Source organism: Salminus brasiliensis, chromosome 2, assembly GCF_030463535.1.
Source record: "Salminus brasiliensis chromosome 2, fSalBra1.hap2, whole genome shotgun sequence".
In the NCBI taxonomy this organism is placed as follows: domain Eukaryota; kingdom Metazoa; phylum Chordata; class Actinopteri; order Characiformes; family Bryconidae; genus Salminus; species Salminus brasiliensis.
This window is the reverse complement of record NC_132879.1, coordinates 35,852,965-35,861,091: the sequence shown is the minus strand read 5'-3', so window position 1 is coordinate 35,861,091 and position 8,127 is coordinate 35,852,965.

The following is an 8,127-nucleotide window of genomic DNA, read 5'->3' as shown; positions in this document are numbered from 1 at the left end:
TGTCAAAGCATCTTTACAAATAAGAAATATGCAGTCACCGACAGCTACCAGAGCAGATATCAGCTGTGTCTGTCAACAGGAAGTTGCCTAAAGATATAAATGTGGCAGTGGCATGTTCTGAGAAGTACCCTACATAAGGCAGTGAACTTTCATGAAAACATTTGGGCATGGTGAGAAGACTCAACACTGCATTCAAATCTAATGCTTAAACATTGTGTATAAACATTAGATTTGTGCTTTCCTGTGTGAAATTCTACAAATGTACTTTGTTGTTATTGTTTTTCATTTTTAATTTGTGTTTTTTCATATCTTTTCCTTATTTGTGTTAGATTTATTTGTATTCTACTGCAGTTTCTGTTGCAGTTTCTATTTGCAAATTGTAACAACATTAATATTGAGGTTGAGGAGCATTTCAGCCATGTTATAATGCTGCCCTCTACTGGTCACATGCAATAACAAGACACTGCTGTTTTTATTTAAGTACAAGTGGGTGGTGCTAAAACACCAGACCATTTCCCCAGTGTCAAAGTGCCCTCTTGTCAAGCCCTAATTCTAGAGTATATCAGTATTTTCAGTAATTTAATACTCCATTGGATCAGGTGTGTTAGAGCAGGAACAAAAACAAAATATGCAGAACAGTGGTGAGTCCAGGACCAGAGATGAGTACTATATGTTGCTTGCATCCATAACATGATCACAAAAAAGTAGCTTTATGACACAACTTTGGCAAAACATCATATGCTATGATTCATTAATTGTTGTCTGGCGTGATTTTAATGCACTCACTAAACCTTGTATTGAACCGACATGTAAAATCAGGTGTGTTCAAGCAGGAAAAAACACATTGGACTCATTTACATTTACATTTACATTTAAGGCATTTAGCAGACGCTCTTATCCAGAGTGACTTACAAAAGTGTTTTGCTATTTGATTCTGTGATTTTTAAGATTCAGTGTCTTGATGAATCATCGTTTATTGACTTAAATCTTACACATTTTCCACATAGATATACAAATACTTTCACAATGACATCAGTGATCACTGTGCTGTTGCCCCAGACATGGGGCAGTCTATTTTAGATTATTTGATCCCTGATATTGAAAATGGTAGTGTTCCCTCTGCTGGCCTCAGTGGGGAGCTCATACATATTTTTTTTTGCTCCTGTGTGCATGGGCTAAGCTCCACCCTTCACCTGAGGCTTATCTCCAGCATGCAGGTTCTGTTCATGATTGGACTGATTATGACTCCCCCTAAGCATCTCAGTTTTGGGTGTTCTGTTCTGAATCTTAAAGTGTTTGTGGCTCTTTGTTGTTTTTTCTGGGTTTGACCCTCTGTCTTCTGAACTGGATTATGGGTTTGCATGTGTTGTACCTGTCTTACTGTTCCCTCACCTCTGCCTGTCCTGATGAGTATTGCTTTAGCCCTAATAAAGTCTCTCTGCACATGCAGCTTGCCTCAACCCATATGCACCTTAAAAAAATGTGCACAGCTATGCAGTGATGGATTCAGGATGAATCAATGTAAGGACCAAGAGCAGGACAGCAAAAGCGAGACAGGATCCAAAGGGTAGGCACCAACACCCAACCACAAATGAACTTGCGTCAGCAGCGAGCAAACAGAGGAGAGAGAGAAGAAAAGAGAAAATTAAGAAGGGCTTAGGAATATGAATTGACTGGTGTAGGCCTGTAAAATAAGTAGGAAGACGACAGTAATGGTCAGAACCTGTAATCAGACCCATACAGAACAGTGCTAGTGTGTAAACAGGCTACATCAGCAGTGAAGACAGTGCAGTACACTGGTGGATTATCTGAAAGATTGAAAAAGGTAAGTTTTTAATCTAAATTTAAACACTGAGTGAGTCTGAGTCCCGAACAGCAACAGGAAGTTTATTCCAGAGTTGTGGGGCTTTATAAGAGAAAGCTCTTCCCCCAGCGTTGATTCTTCTTAAGCAAGGAACTGACTGAAAGTGTATGTGGTGGAACTGCAACTGCAATAAACTGCACCATGCAAATATCCTGGTTTACATACAAATATCATTTAACCTTTATTTAACAAAGTGATGGAAATAATATAACTAAACAAATACAACAAATTAAATGTATTTTGAATTATTTATGTGTGAGGAAAACACGTCCACGTTCATTAATACTTAAAATGTCTACAATTAGAATCAGGTGCAGCACATCATTAGAGGTGATTTTGAAGGTCTTATTTAAATCTCAAACATCCTAAACTTAATGCATGTTTCAGTGATACATAGTGGTACCATAACAGGTTTCAGGGCCGGCAACAAAATTCAGGTGAGTGCCGGAACCAGTGCAGTTACTCAGACTCAATTTTGATAGTCACATGACAGACACTTCTCATATGTATTTTTGTGAGATGCAGGACTGGACACAGTGAACAATGTGTGTGAGCCTTATGTTAAATGTGTTTAAGTGTGTGATTGGTGTATCATTTGAGTGTTATGGGGGTGTTTAAAGGATGCTTTGAGAAGTAACTGCAAATTTAATGGTTAATAAAGCCTCGGTTAAAACATGGAACATTAAGTGTCACTTAGAGTATAAAAATCTTTCACAGGCTAAAAAACATTGCAGTACAAAGAAATGTGGTATTTTTTTTTAAAGAAATGATGAACTCACTTACGCAGTTCTCTAAGGGCGAGTGTGTTTGTGCGGTTTGTAAATTAGGTTGGTGGTGTGGTGTGTACAGCAGTTTCAGTAACTGCAAAGCTTCTCTAGACCCTCTCCGAGGGTGGTGTGTGACCACCAACAAGTAGGTTTCTCACATGCTTTGCTCAGAAACATATGTCTTATTTAACACTGCATCACTTTGCATGCCCTTAATATTCTCACAGTAAAACACTTTCACCTGCCTTACAGTTATGTGTATCACTAGTTGTGATGCCTCTGTTTTATAACCGAGAATGAGCTGACACCCTGATTTACACTTTGTTCAGGCTATGTAAATCACCATTAATCTCTAATTACCCTGTCTGAACAGAACCCAGTGTTTCAGTTCAATGTGTAATGCTGAGTTGCAGGAAAATGTCAGTGAATCCTTTGGAATTACCAGGATATCTGCATTTATTGCTAATGAAATATGATTTGATCACTATCTAAGTCACTGTTATAGACAACTCCATCTAAATAAACTAGTAACACAGTTGTACTGTTCATGTCTTTTATTAAGTAAACATCCACAGTGTAGGCTAGAAAGTGAATCTCTGTGTGAATACCTTCGCCAAGAGCTAACTGACAAAATGAGATTCAGTTAAAGAGATATATAGATATAAAGGAACACAAAGCCTTGTTACTGACAAATCTGTTCTTTAGAAAGACTGGTTAGTGTGAACCTTGACTTATGGAGACACATGAAGTTGGATGTACATCAATCCATGATTGGACAAACTACAAGCCAATCTACAAGTGGTGAAAATTCAGGACTGTTGCTACTCCCTGTAGGAGTGAGCCGTCTGTTAAGATTACTCCAAGAGCAGAACAGGCAACCCTGAAAGAGGCGAGAAAGAACACAAGGATTGTTAGATCTAAAGAAGACTGCAAGGAACTGTCAAAAAAAATGCTATTTTTAACACAAATGCATAAAGCTGTGTGTGGCGGAAAAAGAAAATGCACACCAATTTCAAAACTTGTATCATGGTTTAAGACTGCTTTACTGCCTCAGGGCCTGGTAGCTTTATGATTCTTGAGGAAAAAATTCATTCAGCAGGTTAGCGACCATTGGTGAGCAATGACTGCATAAATGATTTAGCAGCAGTGAAGCATCTGCACACAGTCAGTAGATTATCAAGAGACATTTTAATTAACTGCATTAATAACATTTGTTTATAATCTGCTTACCACACTTATTGAAGGTTTTTCTATATGTATATGTTACTATACACATCACTTCATTTCATTTACTTTGTCTTTGGATGACGCCTGTCCTCTTGCCCTGCCTTTATGGCTAGCTTGTGGTTTGCTAGTGTAGAATAAATATTCATGAGCGTAAGAAGTGTAAGACTGTTCCTAAGATGCTTCTGTTTGGCAGGGAGAAAATGGGGGAAATTTTCAGGAATTTTAGTATTGTATGTATAGATTATTTTTCATTTCATTTGTTTTAGTTTTACCACATGCTATTACATATAGAACTGTCTGGAGAATAGTAGAAGGCAAATGATTGATTGAGTTGATTCTTTAAGCACGGAGAAGCAAATACCACAACAGCCTTCAAAACAAAAGCCAGAACCATAACCGGGTCTCTTTTGTTGTTGTTTGATTCACTAAAAGATTGTCTAAATTAGGACCATGTTGTTCAGTTGCCAGGGACAGAGCACAGCAAAATGGTTGGATTGCTGCCGTGAAAAAAGATGGCTGGGTGCTGATTAGCAACTCTAAGATCTGCAGAGTCGGACACACACACACAAGATGTAAACTTCAGAGATATGTCTGTTGGAACTGACTTGTCAATGAAGGATGTCAGAGCTGCAGAAAGAGAATATCAGTTTGAGAGAGTGATTGAAGAGTCTATAGATAAAAATGCTCTCTGATTAAAACTCAAAAGTACCACCTAAACTGGTATGTACATTGATGTGCATGCAGGTAGATTATCCAACATGTTGATTAAATCTGTATTAAGTTTCTTGTGTTGATTAAATTACCTATATAGTCCTGGGCTTTTATATGTAACACAAAGTTAAAAAAAAAATATATATATATTATTTATAATAATGTAAGGGATTGTGCTTTGAGTATTTAGGTAGACCCTTCCAGTCAATCTACAAAAGGTGTTTCAGCATTAGCTAGAATGTTCTAATTCAAATGTAGTTCACTGTTGGTTGCTGTCGGTTGAGTCAGATGATATTCCTTTTATGATCTCTGTAAACACACTCTCGTGTGGCTGTCTTTTTAACCCTACACATTTAAGATCGGACACCTGTTGACATGCTCTGCACTAAACAACATTTATCTTGAGGTGAGATTCACACAGGCAGATGCTGTTAGCCGTTAGGAATGGTTCATTCATATTGTGTGTGCACATTTCTTTAAGAATATGTTGTCTGTAAAAGTAGTCTGGTTTAGGTCTGATCTGAGCCCAAATACTGTCTAGTGTGTTCTCTAACTATGTCAGTCGGTAGTTTGTAATCAGCACTTGCATTGCACTAATCTATCTAGGCCATCTTTAAAACATATATTGGATTAACTACCAACCCAGTGTCCTCTACCTTTAAACTTTGATGGCAGCTTTGACATACATGCCTCTCTATATATGTTTTTGTTCCCTCTACCCCAGACTAAAGTAGCTGTATTTTTGCTGGATGTGTCTCCTATGATTGTTGATGTCACACTAGCTTGAGCATTTAACTTCATCAAAGTAACTGGCAGTGATTCAACCCTGCCTCTGCTCAAACCATTGGTTTGGATTGGATTTAGCCAACTGTACATTCTTGAAGGGGTTTGCAGTTCAGATGAACGATGAAAGGATATTATGCATTAATTCATCAAACTCCTGTTCAGGTTCTGTTTTTGGAGAGTGCTGTATTATATGTTGTTGCATCTATAGCTAGCTTTCTATGCGCATCTGTGGTGGTATTAGAGCATAGTGTGCGTATACACCTCTGCTTGTGAGGCCATAGCTGACCTTTGAAAGCTTAAAAGGTATATTTGAGGATACTGCTGTCACAGAAAAGAAATGCTGTGAAGAGTCACTCAGAGCTATTTTGCGCCTGACTGGTTTACAGAAGTCAAGTCAAGTCAAGTGGGTTTTTATTGTCATTTCAACTACATACAGAGTACACAGTAAAACGAAACAACGTTCCTCCAGGACCATGGTGCAACATAGTGCAACACAGTACAAGTGCAGACAGACAATACAACACAATACAGACAAAGAATAATAAATAAATTAGGGATAGTGTGCAAATTATGCAGTGTGCAATAAATATTGAGTCCAGTGAGGTAGTATAGTCAGATTCTGACATTAGTTTTGGGTCAATCTGGAAGAATGCAGGTTCTGCAATTTTATATTTTATTTAATAAAACATCCCAAAAGTACAGCAGTTAATTCATAATGAATATATTCAGTAAACTAAGTTGTGTTGCATTGCATTGCATTTACTAACATTTTTGTCTGTAGGCCATCACATACAGGGTTAACATGTCACAGTGGTTTCAATTCGAGCTGTATGCTGTACAGATAAATACACGTCCTGTCGTTTGTCAAACCGCTAACTCGCCCTGCCATACACGTACAATGTCCGCTCACAACCTCCACTTCCTTCTTGGCTACAAACCACACAGAGTACGTTTTAAAACGTGTTTGGTTTGCTCTAACTTCAACTTACACACTACCCAAGCACCCTTCACTACAGGAACAAATATGTCTACATACAGGAACAAATATATAACTTTTCCACTAAGAAAGGAATTATTTGTGGCCAAACTGCGGTACGTTTTCACTGCTTCTCTGGTATAAACATCCTCTTGTCTGCATGGTCTGGAAGGCCACATACTAGTTTGTCATAAATGAGTGAATCCTTTAGCTGACGAAAGTCACAAGTTTTACTCAGTGTATGCAATTCAGTCAAGTGCGGGAAAAAAATACATTTTTAACGTGACTCTCTGTTTGGGGACAAAGTACTCCTTAAACTTAACCACTGCATTCCGTAACTGACACTGTTTGTCAGACATTAGGAAGCTTGACATTTTTTTGGCTTCTTGAGGCCCTTTGAGGACCATATATTCGCACACACCTGCTGCTTCAAAACAGCTTAGTGTTCAAACAGTCAGTGTTTTTAATGCACAAGTTCTAATTACATTGATAAGGTGTCAGACGTAATTATAGCCAATAAGTTCAATAAAACAACATTTTTAAAATGGTGTAAAATATTAATTATAAATTCATTACATTAATGTACATTTAAAATCAAGTATTATGTTTATTTGGTTTATTTAATTTTGTTTGACAAATGAATCATTATCTCTTTCTGTCAACTTTGGCTGCTTACATAAGAAATAAGAAAGGTCTCGGTGTCCAAGAATGCTCTGATCAATGGAGGCTCTATACAGCTAGCTGCAAGTAGAAATCAAGAACTTTTAAACAATGGCTGCTAATAAAAATGTTAATTTAGGTAGAATTTAATTTAATTAAAATATTGCATTCACCACCCACATGTATCCATGTTTTAAAATCTAGTTGGGAGAGTACTGTATTCATGTTTTAAAATCTAGTACTATATTCATGTTTAAAAATCTAGTACTGTATTCATGTTTTAAAATCTAGTACTATATTCGTGTTTTAAAATCTAACATTGCATATATGTTTAGAGAGTACTATATTCATGTTATAAAATCTAGCATTGTATTCATGTTTTAAAATCTAGTAGTATATTCGTGTTTTAAAATCTAGCATTGCATATATGTTTTAAAATCTAGTACTGCATTCATGTTTTAAAATCTAGCATTGTATTTATGTTTTGAAATCTAGTACTGTATTCATGTCTTTAACTCTAGTACTGAATTCATGTTTAGTACTATATTCGTGTTTTAAAATCTAGTACTGTATTCATGTTATTTATTCTAGTTGGGAGAGTACTGTATGCAACTTTTAAAACCTAGCATTGTATCCATGTTTTCAAATCTAGATTAGAGAGTACTATATTCATGTTATAAGCTCTAGTTAAAAGAGGACTGTATTCAAGTTTTAAAATCTAGCATTGTATTTGTGTTTTAAAATCTAGTTGGAAGAGTACTATTTTCATGTTTTAAAATCTAGATTAGATAGTACTATATTCATGTTTTACAATCTAGTTAAAATCTAGTTTTAAAAAGTGTGCTAAGAATTAAAAACATAACAAAACATTTAAAAAGTCGGAGACTGGCGGCAGCGGATACAGAGCTGAATCAGAAAAGTGATTTGTTTGAATTTGTTTGAATTTGAATTTGAATTATCTAGAAAATCCGGAGTCTCAGAAGGTGACATATGATGTGGACCAGCGCTAAATGATCCTCATGTTTAATGAAGATCTCACACTTCAACTGTTGCACACTTTACACATTTAACTCAGTTAACACGGATGTACATAACCAAGAAAACCCCCCTCAAAACACTCTTGAAACCAGAAACCT